The sequence below is a fragment of the Lycorma delicatula genome, chromosome 8 (assembly GCF_047948215.1).
Source record: "Lycorma delicatula isolate Av1 chromosome 8, ASM4794821v1, whole genome shotgun sequence".
NCBI classification, from domain to species: Eukaryota; Metazoa; Arthropoda; class Insecta; order Hemiptera; family Fulgoridae; genus Lycorma; species Lycorma delicatula.
The window spans coordinates 140842312-140859233 of NC_134462.1; the positions used below are offsets into that span (position 1 = coordinate 140842312).

Sequence of the window (16922 nt, forward strand, 5' to 3'; positions counted from 1 at the left end):
GACCTGGGCTAAACAAAGTGAACATGTTGCAGTTAAAGGTGAATTCTAGGCTATGACTGATGAAATGAATAACAGCCATAAAACGGGGAGCTAACAATGAGTTTTTAAGAACGGCTTATACGTCATATGTTGGAGTATCGATCCCGAATTATGGTGTCAGCTACTGACTCAACCTTGGGGCGTCTTGATTTGGTTCAAACTAAGGCACTAGGATCATAACCTTGCAGTTACAGACAGAACTTAAGTCCCTAAAAGACACGTGAAAGCAAACCACCTCCTTTATGAGCGCGTTCTTAGAAATGGTAGTGACTACTGGGCAAACAACAAGGTCACAACTCATAGTCTAAAAACACAAGTGACATTTAGACATGTGACAATATCTATCATCTCAAACCTGGGCCTGAACTTTGAATTAAGACTATCTAAACATGGCTTTTGGACGTGTCTGTTTACAGTTTCTTTAGACTTAATAATGCCCATCAACAAAGCCTTGACTCCTGTCGAAGAACAAAAGGCAATAGCATTTGTCACTAGAGCTGAACAATATCCTGAGCCAGAATGAATTCAAATATACACAGATGGATCGGCTACTGGAGTAAATACTGATACAGATGCCGGTGTGTATACCAATGCGTTTCAACTTTCAGCATCTATTTGGAAAAATGCCACAAATTTTGATGGAGAGGTTGCTGTTTGGAAAAAAATGACAGGTGCTGCTGAAAAAAAGATAGACCTTGCACGGATGGTTGCATGCCAACCACGGCCCATCCTACCTATTCTGATTAGAATAATAAGGTGTCGCATTGTTCATTATAAAATGATTATATTTTCAGGTAATTAATTAATTACTTCTAAAAATTAACAGTTCTCGAGTCATATTCAGACAAAAATTAAAATTGTGGCTATTTTGAAATTTATGAACAAAATTTCATAGAATATATTGGTTTAAAAAAAGATATACTAAATTTCATTAAATTTCTTTTGGCGACATATTTCTATTATAACTGCTATAGCTGCAGCAGGCATAATTAGGACTCCAGAAAGATAGGTAGTACGGATCTAGGTTACATCTCTTTCTTTTTATTGTGATCATTCATTTACTGTGTTACATCATTCAGAACAAGTAAATCATCATATAATACAATTCATTTCACATTCTTGCTGTAGTATTTCACCATTTCTATCAGCTGACAGGTAAATATCTCAAACTTAAACATATTTTTTTTGTTTTATTTCAATTTGTTATAAATTGACTATAAGAAAAAGTTTTCTGTTAACATGTCTAGAAATGTTTTGTATCTTTTTCACCATTCTGTGATTTGAAATAGAAATATAGTTATATTATAATGCGTTTTGATGCAACATTCTATCTACAAAGATATTTCCTAACATTCTACATCAGATAACAGGAAACAGGAAGATACAAACAGAAAGAAACATAGACCCCTAATTTTACCTATCTTGCTGGGGTCCTAACCTTAGCTTGTTGCAGCTGAAGCATTATGTTAAATTCAAAGTAACACTCGGCGTATTAAAATAAAAAATATTATTAACAGTAATTATTAACCAAAAAAGAACTTAAAAGTAAATAAAAAAACTGGCAACTGAAAATCATTCAATATCGGTCAGTTTTAATGGAAAATAAACAAAATTTTTAATAATTACATTACAGACAAAACATAAGCTGAATTTTTAACATTATAAATGTTTTTTACTCTCTTCTTTCCATAATTTGACTTCACAAAGTAAGATAATAAAATTAAAGCTAAGTTTTCTTTATCATACAGTAGTACAGAAGTAGCTTATTATCAGAAAATTAGAATGTTTGGATTCTATGTTGTTAAATAAGAACAAACAAACAAAAATTTTAAACTTTTATTTACATTCAAGAAGCTATTTACAGAGAAGTAAAATATAACAATTTTAAACGCAATATGAAATAATGTGATTTTATGATTATTTATCAATTAATGTTCCTCTAACTCTATTTCTCTTTGCATCAATTTCTGCCTGAGTCTGTTGTACCACAACTTTTCGTTTATTCATTCCTTTTCGTTCCAACTGTTTCTCAATAATTCTTGCATTATTCGCATATGAATCAGCAACTTCTCTCTAAAAATGGATTACATTAAAAATTATTACATTACTACACATTATTACACAATACTTATACATAATTATTACACATTACTTTTAAATTCACTGTTTCTTTCTTAGAATTCAGTTACTGAAGTCCATACAACTGTGCACATTTCAATAATTGTCTGAATATTATTGAATACAAATATACAGCATTATGCAAATTACATAACTCAAGAGTAATAACCATTTGTAAAACAAGTGTAATATTTATTTTATTTAATATTTTATTCATCTGCATGAAATGTGCAAAAATATTGAAGCCAAAATAAATTTTGTTTGAATCCTGATGAACTGTGCATCAATTTTGGGACAACCCTAGTAATTAGCTTTAAAAGGAACCCGAAGAACAAATTGTTATGTAATTTGATAGCAAGCAAGGTTGTCCCAAAAGTAATGCACAGTTCATCACGATTCAAACAAAATGAAAATATCAGTGATAGAACTAACAATTTGTGAATGCATGCATGTCTTGCAAAATTGTACACCTTTGCTCATTTTTTCTAGACCCATTTCTTTAACTTTTGGTTACAAAACCGCATTCATTAAAATATGGGTGTACTGTTGTTTCTGGTATTACGATTTTATCTTTAGTTTGAACCAGAAATGAATTTGGGTCACAAAATTTTAGCGACGGACATACATCAATCCAAACTTTTAAGAGAAATATTGTGCAAATATTTTAAATAATAAAATTTACTTATTGTTAAGGGAAGTGTGGTGATTATATTATGATTTGCAGCACCATAAAAAGTTTAGGGAGGGCAGAAGGAGTGACAGCATATTAATCATACTCTGGCCAACCATCTATTGTTATATACAACATAAGTACTAATGCTAGAGTAACTGATGAAGACAATCGTATGACAACGAGAGAAATTGAAGATAGTCAGAAAACCAAAAAGTCAGTACACCCATATTTTTAATGAATGTTTTTTGGTGACCACATTGTCTTCATCAGTTACTCTAGCATCAGTAGCAATCTTGTGTTAAAACAAGACACGGTCGGCCAGAGTATTACTTATATGCTGTCACTCTTTCTGCCCTCCTGAAATTTTTTATGGTGCTGGGAATCACACTTCCCATAACATAAAATAAATTATTCGCACAATATTTCTCTTCAAAGTTTGGATTGATTGATGTAAGAGCATCGCTTAAATTCTTTCCGGCTGCAATGACAACATTACACACTTAATACGATTACACCATGAACAACTTATTAGGTCTGCTTCATGACAATATGATACGGTTCTGAAAATAAATTAGAATTTCATCAGTTACCACGCAGTCACTATTTATGTTCCCAAACTGTCACTATGTCAGCATGCAATATTTTGTTCCTCACTTGTTAATGACTCATTCAATTCAAAAGTTTATAATGAGTAAACTAAAATCAAAGGAAGTGTTTTCTTAGTATTCAATTCATTATATAAGCAATATGTAGTAAGTAAACAAGTTAAAAAAGCAAGTGTGAGCACTATACTGAATGAAGGTTCAATATAATTATCAAAAACAATAAATATTTTTGATTGATTGTATGTACGAGTGTAAGTCTGTCTTGGTGGCCTCAATCCAGGAATGCAATTGCTACACCTGTATTCATATTATGGCTTGCAATTCTTTAAAAATATAATGCAATGAAAGGATTAATACAGGCCTGATTTTGTGCCCCTCTGATGTCATAAAGAAGCATAACCTTTAAGACTACTTTCAAGAAATTCAATGTTTATACCATTTCTACGGATGAAACACGTGAACTACTGTCATTTTAAGAGTAACCTTCAATGAAAAGTGTAAAATGGAAGATAAAGCTAGAATTTGAAGTCATATATCATGGTGAAGCAAAAAAATTTAGATTCAAAGCTGGTATTAAACCTTGTACTTTTTTTAATTAATTAATTTTGTAATAAAAATAATTGGGCCATTTTTCAGAAGTTAAATGAAATATTCAATTTTTCATAAAGGTGTATGTAAAATAAAAAAAAATTTCAACAAGTTTTTTTTTTACTTTTTTAGTATAGGGCAGCAATGTTTGTACTATTTTACGATTATACCTCGGGGACAAGAATTACAATTTTTTTAAATTACCAACTCCTTATACATGCATTACATAATGTAAGAATATTTCATCTAAAGAAAAATATTTTGTACTAGATTGCATAAGCAACTATCTCAAAATTGTTTTAAATGAAAAATTTTGAAAAAACTAGATACAAAATTTTCTAAATTTTTTTTTCTTAATTTTAATAGTCTGATAGTAGCATGTTCATTTTTATTATCACTATTTCAAATTAAATAATTGATGAAAAAACTTTACAAACAGCCATGAATCCAATTTTTGTGATTCCTCCCTGAAGAAATAACTAGAAGTAAGCAGACATAGAATAGATAACCTATCATTAATAAAAAAATTCATTCTGATAAATCTGCATACCGCTTCGATCTCATCCTCCTCTTCATCAATAGTTGATACAGTAACAGAGCTGAATTTCCCCATATTTTTTGTGTGTTTAGTAACTATAATTTTTTTGTGTTTCTCAACAGCCACTTGATTATAAATATCCATTTTTGGTCCTTCTCCAGAACCTTTGACAACAGCTCAAAAGAGCTGTTGTAATGTAAATTTTATACTTTTTATACTAAAAAGTATAAAATTTACATTACTTTTTGGATCATGTTTATAATACAGAAGAAGACCACACCTGAATCATAAAAAAAAAAAAAAAATTGAGTGAATACAACAATAATAACAACAACACAAATGAAACATTAAAATTCTATTCATACAGTAATAATCAATACATCATTAATTGATGGTTTTATTTAAGGGGTGAAGAACGCTTTCAGTTATCATCATCCAGATTTAAATATTTTTACAAAAAAAATAGCAAGCGTAGCCTAAAAACTAAAACATTAAATAAAAACTTACAACTAATATCACAGCTATAATTATCTTAAAACACATTTAAAATTAATATCACAGTTGTAAACATAAAATTAAAAACATAAAAAATATAAAGTTTAACTAAAAATAAATAGAATTCAACCCTTCTCAGATAACAGGAAGACAATCATAAAAATTAAAACTAGGTTAAAAACTAAATAATAAAAATAAAAACTAAAACTTACAACTAATATCATAGTACGAATCTTAATAAGGTAAATTTATTTGAAAGGAAACATAAAAAAAAAATATAAAATTTAAATAAATGTAAATAAAATCTAACAAAGTCTGAGAGGGGTGTAAAAGGTCCCTTGTCAGATAACAGAATTAAAAACCAAAAATACATATATATAAAATATAACATCATAATAATTAAATGAAAAAAGTTATATAAAACAAAATTAAAGTAATTCTTCTACACTAGAGCAAAATATATATATAAAATTTTATGTAAAATGTTAACACTTCAGAATAATAGCAACAGCCACTCTAAAACTTCCTTATTATTGCCCAGGATTTGATGAATGTTTTTGGGCAATTTAAATTTATGATGCAAGGCAACATAAGATATGCAATTCACACGGATGCCACATCCTGTGTGGCTGTGTACTAGCCACAGTTCAACACAGCGGCATTATAGATTTTGGTGGCAATAGGATGTTCAGAGTACAAATCTTCTAAAGCTTGGAATGCACTACACGAGCCGCTACAAAATAAGGATATGTCAGTAAAACAATATTAAACGCCTTATTGATAGCATACAGTTCAGCAGTAAAGACAGTTGCAACACCAGGTCAACCAAATATATAGGTTCTGTCTGTAACTATAGTTGTGCATCCTATGGTGTTATTCTGTTTGAATCCATCTGTATAGACTACTGCGTCTGAAATTGTCTTAGAGAGAAATGGTTTTTTATACTACACTGTTACACTTTGCAATTAATTAGATTTCATTACAAGTAGGAGTCATGCTATACCAAATAGGTTTTTGTGGTTTTTGTGCGACCCCCAGATAAGAGATATTTTGATAGTTCCAAGGGCACAAGCTTGGAGCACCACATGTGGAATCGGAGAATTTGCCATACTTGGCCCGAAGAGGAAGGAAACAACTACAAGGAAAGTGGTGTGAGAAAACAAAGTATATTTTACTGTAAAACCTGCCAAAATAATCCCAAGGCTTTATATATAGGAGATTTTTTTGAAAAATATCGTTCAGTAAAGAAATTTAAACCTAATTTGAAGTAAAAAAAAGGACTTTGTATGGTATGTGAAGTTAAAATGTTTCATTTTTTAGTCTTTTAAATATTTAAATATATTATTATTATTAATAATATATATATTATTTCCGTTATTAAAAAAATATGTTAATTAAAATCTATTTTCTTTACTTCTTAGTGTGACAAATAAATGTTCATAAAGTCGTTAATTTCTTTATAGTTTTACTTAACAAAGCCCAATAAAATATTTAAAATTGTAATGAAAAACAGTTCTGAGCTGGTGACGCATGGTTACTGTAAGTCGAAACAGAAACGTAAGTGGCCATCCAAGTTGTGCGTACGTTCAATGCGGTCATATGAAAGAGCGAACTGGGAGTGGAAAACAGCCAGTCCTGCTGGCCAACCGAGTGCAAAGGGTTAAAAATTGAATAACATTACAATAAAACAAATAAAATGAAACGATTAAAATGCACAACATCATAACGAAAAATATTCCTCATGCTGTACGACGTAGTTGTAAAATGCCTAAGGAGTATGCTATGCTAAAGACGAATAAAACCACAATGAAATACAATATTAAAAATTTTAATTAAAACAATAAAATTACCATTTGCCATACACCAAATGGTATAAATAGATATAGAGCACTCTATATTAATAATCAAAAATTTCAATATAAACAGACAGCCTTAAGAAATAGTGGAACACTTGATAACATCCTCTCATTGTTGCCTAAGATACTTTGGATGTTAGCCCTTTGTTTAAGCTTCTAACATAATGCTGCGTAAGACACATTCTGCAAGGATGTGTTATACTGCTAGTTGGCAGTCACAGTGAACACAAAGTGGTGCATTGGTCTGAGTTATAAGTGTGTCTACTGTGTCTTGTTCACAAATAACCTCCTCTATACGGTGTTCATTAACAATAAACTTTGTCCAGTAAAGATGCCATGTTGACGGTCACATTACATTCACTTTGCCACTCATCACACACCACCTTCTTCAGAAAACACACAAGATTATCAGAAACAACGTAATTAGTGAAAGGAGCTGGAAACAAGCCTCTTTTGCTGCACTATCAGCACACGCTCATTACCTGAAATTCCAATATGGCTGGGGATCCAGCAAAAGCTCACAGTTTTTTACATTGAATATTACAGTTATTTTCAGAAATAACGCACTGTATATCATAGACAGCAGGTTGTTTGGAATACATATCACCTACATTAAGGCAGTCATGTAATCAGAACAGACAAAATGTTAAAATATTGGACAATTATATGTCTAAGGTCTTTTTTTTTTATCTTCAGTCATTTGACTGGTTTGATGCAGCTCTCCAAGATTCCCTAACTAGTGCTAGTCGTTTCATTTCAGTATACCCTCTACATCCTACATCCCTAACAATTTGTTTTACATATTCCAAACATGTCTGCACAATTTTTCCCTTCTACCTGCCCCTTTAGTATTAAAGCGAATATTTCAGGATGCCTTAACATGTAGACTATAAGTCTGTCTCTTCTTTTAACTATATTTTTCCAAATGCTTCTTTCTTCATCTATTTGCTGCAATACCTCTTCATTTGTCACTTTATCCAACCATCTGATTTTTAACATTCTCCTATAGCACCACATTTCAAAAGCTTCTAATCTTTTCTTCTCACATACTCCGATCGTCCAAGTTTCACTTCCATATAAAGCGACACTCCAAACATACACTTTCAAAAATCTTTTCCTGACATTTAAATTAATTTTTGATGTAAACAAATTGTATTTCTTACTGAAGGCTCGTTTAGCTTGTGCTATTCGGCATTTTATATCGCTCCTACTTCGTCCATCTTTAGTAATTCTACCTCCCAAATAACAAAATTCTTCTACCTCCATAATCTTTTCTCCTCCTATTTTCACATTCAGTGGTCCATCTTTGTTATTTCTACTACATTTCATTACTTTTGTTTTGTTCTTGTTTATTTTCATGCGATAGTTCTTGATTAGGACTTCATCTATGCCGTTCATTATTTCTTCTAAATCCTTTTTACTCTCGGCTAGAATTACTATATCATCAGCAAATCGTAGCATCTTTATCTTTTCACCTTGTACTGTTACTCCGAATCTAAATTGTTCTTTAAAAATTGTTCTTTAAAAAAGATAGTGGTGCTGTCGGATTCAAAGGCAGCACTACTTGCGATTGCCTCTAGTCAACCCCTGTCTACTTATGGAATTCTAACATGCCAAAAAAACGAGGTTACCCTCAGTAAAACCGTAGATGAGCTAGTGATGCAATTGATTCCAACATACACAGATACTGCGGTATCTATGGAAATGAACAAGCAGATCACCTTGCACGGATGGGTGCATACCAACCATGGCCCATCCTACCAATTATGATTAGAATAATAAGGTGTCGCATTGTTCATTATAAAATGATTATATTTTCAGGTAATTAATTAATTACTTCTAAAAATTAACAGTTCTCGAGTCATATTCAGACAAAAATTAAAATTGTGGCTATTTTGAAATTTATGAACAAAATTTCATAGAATATATTGGTTTAAAAAAAGATATACTAAATTTCATTAAATTTCTTTTGGCAACATTTATTTTTTATAACTGCTATAGCTGCAATGGGAATAATTAGGACTCCAGAAAGATAGGTAGTAGGGATCTAGGTTACATATCTTTCTTTTTATTGTGAACATTCATTTACTGTGTAGCATCATTCAGAACAAATAAATCATCATATAATACAATTCATTTCACATTCTAGCTGTAGTATTTCACTATTTCTATCAGCTGACAGGTAAATATCTCAAACTTAAACATAAATTTTGTTTTATTTCAATTTGTTACAAATTGACTTTGGAATAATGGACTAGCATAAGAAAAAAATTTTCTGTAAACATGTCTGTAAATGTTTTGCATCTTTTGTATCTTTTTCACCATTCTGTGATTTGAAATAGAAATATACACAATATATTATATTGTGTTTTGATGCAACATTCCATCTACAAAGATATTTCTTAACATTCTACATCAGATCACAATAAAAGAAAGATGTATCATAGATCCCTAATTTTACCTATCTTGCTGGCTTCCTAACCTTAGCTTGTTGCAGCTGAAGCATTATGTTAAATTCAAAGTAACACTCGCCGTATTAAAATAAAAAATATTATTAACAGTAATTATTAACCAAAAAAGAACTTAAAAGTAAATAAAAAAACTGGCAATTGAAAATCATTCAATATCGGTCAGTTTTAATGGAAAATAAACAAAATTTTTAATAATTACTTTAAAGATAAAACATAAACTGAATTTTTAACATTATAAATGTTTTTTACTCTCTTCTTTCCATAATTTGACTTCACAAAGTAAGATAATAAAATTAAAGCTAAGTTTTCTTTATCATACAGTAGTAGAGAAGTAGCTTATTATCAGAGAATTAGAATATTAGGATTCTATGTTGTTAAATAAGAACAAACAAACAAAAATTTTAAACTTTTATTTACATTCAAGAAGCTATTTACAGAGAAGTAAAATATAACAATTTTAAACACAATATGAAATAATGTGATTTTATGATTATTTATCAATTAATGTTCCTCTAACTCTATTTCTCTTTGAATCAATTTCTGCCTGAGTCTGTTGTACTACAAGTTTTCGTTTATTCATTCCTTTTCGTTCCAACTGTTTCTCAATAATTCTTGCATTATTCGCATAAGAATCAGCAACTTCTCTCTAGAAATGGATTACATTAAAAATTATTACATTACTACACATTATTACACAATACTTATACACATACATAATTATTACACATTACTTTTAAATTCACTGTTTCTTTCTTAGAATTCAGTTACTGAAGTCCATACAACTGTGCACATTTCAATAATTGTCTGAATATTATTGAATACAAATATACAGCATTATGCAAATTACATAACTCAAGAGTAATAACCATTTGTAAAACAAGTGTAATATTTATTTTATTTAATATTTTATTCATCTGCATGAAATGTGCAAAAATATTGAAGCCAAAATAAATTTTGTTTGAATCCTGATGAACTGTGCATCAATTTTGGGACAACCCAACCGCATTCATTAAAATATGGGTGTACTGTAGTTTTTGGTATTATGATTTTATCTTTAGTTTGAACCAGAAATGAATTTGGGTCACAAAATTTGAGCGACGCACATACATCAATCCAAACTTTTAAGAGAAATATTGTGCCAATAATTTACTTATTGTTAAGGGAAGTGTGATGATTACATTATGATTCGCAGCACCATAAAAAGTTTAGGGAGGGCAGAAGAAGTGACAGCATATTATTGATACTCTGGCCAGCAATCTATTGTTATATACAACATAAGTACTAATGCTAGAGTAACCTGATGAAGAAAATCGCATGACAACAAGAGAATTTGAAGATAGTCAGAAAACCAAAAATTACAGTATACCCATATTTTTAATGAATGTTTTTTTGTGACCACGTTGTCATGCGATTGTCTTCATCAGTTACTCTAACATCAGTAGCAATCTTGTGTTCTATATAACAAAAGACGGTCGGCCAGTGTATGACTTATATGCTGTCACTTTTTCTGGCGTCCTGTAATTTTTTATGGTGCTACGAATCACACTTCCCATAATAATAAATAAATTATTCGCACAATATTTCTCTTAAAAGTTTGGATTGATTGATGTAAGAGCGTTGCCCAAATTTGTTCTGGTTCAACTGCAATGACAACATTACACGTTTAATACAATTACACCATGAACTACTTATAAGGTTTGGTTCATGACAATATGATATGGTTCTGAAAATAAATTAGAATTTCATCAGTTCCCACACAATCAATATTTATGTTCCCAAACAGTGACTATGTCAGCAAGCAATATTTTGTTTTCTCACTTGTTAATGACTCATTAACTTTTGACTCATTCAATTCAAAAGTTTATGATGAGTAAACTGAAATCAAAGGAAGTGTTTTCTTGGTATTCAATTCATTATATACGCAATATGTAAGTAAACAAGTTAAAGAAGCAAGTGTGAGCACTATACTGAATGAAGGTTCAATATAATTATCAAAAACAATAAATATTTTTGATTGATTGTGTGTACAAGTATAAGTCTGTCTTGGTGGCCTCAATCCAGGAATGCAATTGCTACACCTGTATTCATATTATGGCTGGCAATTCTTTAAAAATATAACGCAATGAAAGGATTAATACAGGCCTGATTTTGTGCCCCTCTGATGTCATAAAGAGGCATAACCTTTAAGACTACTTTCAAGACATTCATTGTTTATACCACTTCTGAATCACGTGAACTACAATCATTTTAAGAGTAACCTTCAACGAAAAGTCTAAAATGGAAGATAAAGCTAGGATTTGAAGTCATATATCACGGAGAAGCAACAAATTTAGATTCAAAGCTGGTATTAAACCTTGTACTTTTCTGAACTGATTAATTTTGTTAATGTCGGTAATAAAAATAATTGGGCCATTTTTCAGAAGTTAAATGAAATATTCAATTTTTCATAAAGGTGCATGTAAAATAAAAAAAAATTTCATCAAGTTGCTTTTACTTTTGTAGTATACGGCAGCAATGTTTGTACTATTTTATGATTATACCTCGGGGACAAAAATTACAATTTTTTAAAATTACCAACTCCTTATACATTGACACTTAGTAACATGCATAAACATAATGTAAGAATATTTGTTTCTAAAGAAAAATATTTTGTAGTAGATTGCATAAGAAACTTTATCTCAAAATTGATTTAAATGAAACATTGCATAAGAAACTTTATCTCAAAATTGATTTAAATGAAACATTTTGTAAAAACTGGGTACTTTTTTCTTAATTTTAATAGACTGATAGTAGCATGCTCATTTTTATTATCATTATTTTAAATTAAATAATTGAGGAAAAACTTTAAAAACAACTGTTTGTAAAGTTTGTTCAATATTTGGAGGAATCAAAAATTTTTTTTGATTCCTCCAATTTTTGTGATTCCTCCCTGAACAAATAACTAGAAGTAAGCAGATATAGAATAGATAACCTATCATTAATAAAAAAATTCATTCTGATAAATCTGCATACCGCTTCGATCTCATCCTCCTCTTCATCAATAGTTGATACAGTAACGGAGCTGAATTTCCCCATATTTTTTGTGTGTTTAGTAACCATAATTTTTTTGGGTTTCTCAACAGCCCCTTGATTATAAATATCCATTTTTGGTCCTTCTCCAGAACTTTTGACAACAGCTCCTTTTAGTATAAAATTTACATTACTTTTTGGATCATGTTTATAATACAGAAGAAGACCACACCTTAATCATAAAAAAACAAAAATTTGAGTGAATACAACAATAATAACAACACAAATGAAACATTTAAATTCTATTCGTATAGTAATAGATTATAATCAATACATCATTAATTGATGGTTATTTTTAAAGGGTGAGGAACGCTTTCGTGTTATCATCATCCAGAATAAAATATTTTTACAAAAAAAAAAAAAAAAAATAGCAAGGCTAGCCTAAAAACTAAAACATTAAACAAAAACTTACAACTAATATCACAGCTATAATTATCTTAAAACACATTTAAAATTAATATCACAGTTGTAAACATAAAATTAAAAACATAAAAAATATAAAGTTTAACTAAAAATAAATAGAATTTAACAAAGTCCAAGAGGAATGTAAGGGCCTCTTCTCAGATAACAGGAAGACAATCACAAAAATTAAAACTAGGTTAAAAACTAAATAATAAAAAAAAAAACTAAAACTTACAACTAATATCATAGTAGGAATATTAATAAGGTAAATTTATTTAAAAGGAAACATAAAAAAAAAAGTCTAAGTCCAAGAGGGGTGTAAAAGGTCCCTTGTCGGATAACAGAATTAAAAACAAAAAAAATATATATATAAAATATAACATCTTAATAATTAAATGAAAAAATTTAAATAAAACAAAATTAAAATAATTCTTCTACACTAGAACAAAATATATATAAAATTTTATGTAAAATGTTAACACTTCAGAATAATAGCAACAGCCAGTCTAAAACTTCCTTATTATTGCCCAGGATTTGACGAATGTTTTTGTTCAATTTAAATTTACGATGCAAGGCCACATAAGATATGCAATTCACACGGATGCCACATACTGTGTGGACTGTGCACTACACACAGTCAAGTGGCAGTTCAATACAGCGGCATTATAGATTTTGGTGGCAATAGGATGTTCAGAGTACAAATATTCTAAAGCTTGGAATGCACTACACGAGCTGCTACAAATAAGGATATGTCGGTAAAATGATATTAAATGCCTTATTGATAGCATACTGTTCAGCAGCACACAGTATTGAAAGTGTGCTGTTATTCTGTTTTAATCCATCTGTATAGACTACTGCGTCTGGAATTGTCTTAGAGAGAAATGGTTTTTTATAGTACACTGTCAAACTTTGCAATTAAACAAGTAGGAGTCATGCTATACCAAATAGGTTTTTGTGGTTTATTGTGCGACCCCCAGATAAGAGATATTTTGATAGTTCCAAGGGCACAAGCTTGGAACACCACATGTGGAATCGGAGAATTTGCCATACTTGGCCCAAAGAGGAAGGAAACAACTACAAGGAAAAGGTTGGGTAGAGTAAAGGAACAATCAAACAGCAGAAAGATGGACCACATTCAGATCAAGATAATTTACAAGAGGTTATGATTGGAATTTTATAAGAAATGCTATTTTTGTAAGGAATTTATGCTTTCAAGAAATATTTTATTTATAATTAAATTAAAATTAAAAACTCATTTATGGAACAAATCATAAATTTACCGAATAGTTGGTGGACATGATTAAACTCCACACTCACAAAAGACAACTTATTATAGAATATTCAATTTAAATTTAATTTTTAGAATTTAGGTATCCTAAATAAATAGTTGCCTTATTAAAATAAAAACAACAAACAATAACATCAACTCATACTAGGGTAAGAACAATAGTTGAAAATTTCTGTTATGCAATAATTATAACAATAATAATGCATATAATAAGCTTAAAGCAGAGAAACTTACGTCACGTGGACCTACCTCCTACCTTACTTACGTGAAGCGAGTGATAGCATCTTGGACTTTCATCTGGAGGTCCCAGGCTCAAATCCTGGTCAGGTATGGCATTTTCACACGCTATAAAAACTGTCATTCATCTCACCCTCTGAAGCAATACCTAACGGTGGTCCTGAAGGTTAAAAAAAAAACAAAAAAAAACAAAAAAAAACTTTATGTATATATGTTTTATTAAATAAATTTCTTTTAAACCAGAAATTTCACTGAAGACTTCACAAAAAAAAAAGTTAACAGGCAAAGCAGCTGATTTCCACTTTTTAATCAAATTTATTTATATTTTTAATTTTTACTTTACCAGCTATAGTGGGAAAGTACAGAATATAATTGGTCTAAAAATAAATTATTCTTTTTTTAAGTTTCATGCCTCAAGGAGATAAAAATATAAAATTAATTGTAAATAATCTGAGAAAAGTTTTTATTCCAAGCCCAAAAAATTTGTCAGATGGATGTTTGTGCGTATGCACATTTAAACAACCACCAAAAGCAACTAAAAATGTGCTAAAAATCTAAAAAAAAGCATAAATTACTAAAAAATAAAAAAACCTTAAAAGAATGAAAAATATAAACACCTTAAAAAATACAAAAATTAAAATATAATTTAAAATAACAGGTAAATAACTCCTCCAACATAAATATATCAACTTATCAGAATGATACCGAGGAAACGTTCCTTTTTTTTTTATAAAGTTTCCTTTTTTTTATAAACAGTGTGTTTTATTGGTTATTTATTTTTTATTAAAAATAAAAATTATTTATATTTGGTTTTATAACTCTGGACCCTGTTGACCAATTTTCTTCAATCGTGTAGACAGGTACTAACTTCAGGGGGAAGGAATGTTCTACAATTTTGCAAAAATTGGAAAAAGAGGTGAGAATATTTTGGGCAAAATAAAATTTAAAATCTTTACTAGGTACTCTAGCAAAAGGTTTTTCTTTCAAAAGTTGAAGTTCTTATCCAAAATAATAAATTGGCAAAAAAATTCACTTTATATTCATCCTCCTCCTCAAAATTTTAATTAATTTTTTTTAATTAATTTTAAATTTAAATCCATCTCACAATTTATTTGTTGCATTTTAAATGTGAAATTCTTAATTTTTTAATAGACTCATGTCTAATTTCTTGAAAAAATATTAGCCAATGATGTTCACCTTCTTCCTAAAAAATTACAACTTTGTTTATTTAGAATTATGGCTGTATCTTTGTATTTTCTTAGCGCTTTTAGAAAGTTCTTTTTTTAAATTTATTATGACTTATGGATTATTTTTTTAAAAACTAATTTTATCTCTATTCTTCCACTTGGGTATGGGAATACCCAAAATGAAAAATAAATTTTTTTTATTTTTATCTTCTTTCAAGCAAGAAGATGAATTGTATAATTTGACCGGGACACTGTTTTTTCTACTTACAAACTAATAAATGTATACACTTTTACTTACCCAATTTAGTCTCACAGTAGGTCATCAATATTCTGGAACATTATCAAACAGAGGCTTATGTCTTTTATTAGCCACCACAATATGAATTTCACAAAATTGCAGAATTCAAAACCACCATAATATGGGTGTTTCCCCCCAAATCTGGATGTGTGAAATATTTTGGCATTGTTTTGTCTCATGACTAACACCTTCAAACACAACTGTTGGGAGTAGCTTGTTCAGTACGGTCTTTACAACTGGAGTTTCATCACTTTCTTCTATTATAATTTACCTGTTCATTAACATAACAGTAGGACCTTGAGCAGCTTCAACATATATTTCTAGTATGTAGTTGTTACTATCTGTTACAGTATGTGCTGCTAGCTTGAGTTCATGATTGCACCGTTAAAAAGAAAACAACTTATGTATTCAATTGTAAATGAAACAAATAATAATGTTAATAATAATGGTACTCGTGAATTTTATACTGACTTTTGACATGCACATATGGTTTTATTACATCACAAAACACAGTCAGTATCATTATACTGACTGGAATATAACTGGAATATTACTCTAGCTAACTATACTACCAGTACAAATTAGTTGATGGCTTTGTATACCTTGTATAAAATTACTTACACATCCATAAATATATTACTAGAAAAAACCTATCAGAGACTGCCTAATAAGACCCAAAATTCTTCTTTCCAACTACATTTTTTTTTTGTTTGTTCCTATAATATTCTAGGAATAAATAAAAAGCTTAGACTTCTTGAAGACATCATTTTTAAATCTTTAGAAATAATTTTTATATTTTCTGGTCTTTTACTGTATAAAAAGACTTGCATTATTTGGTATTAATGGTGCTGTAGCTTTGCAACTTGCATACAATTAGATACTATAGTATAACCAGATTTTCATAAAAAGACGACTATGCTTTTGTTGCATGTATAAATCTATATATAGAAACTTCTAGCAATTATAATGTCTTCTTACTTTGTAACTAAAGTAAAATATTTATTTTTTTTAAATTATAGTAATATAGATAGTTATAGTTATAGATAATTATAGTAATA

General features: G+C 29.5%; 1 pseudogene; it reads right to left on the bottom strand.

The window, feature by feature from the left end:
• Positions 1–1861: 1861 nt before the first annotated feature.
• Positions 1862–16680, bottom strand: LOC142329544 (uncharacterized; annotated as a pseudogene).
• Positions 16681–16922: the final 242 nt, after the last annotated feature.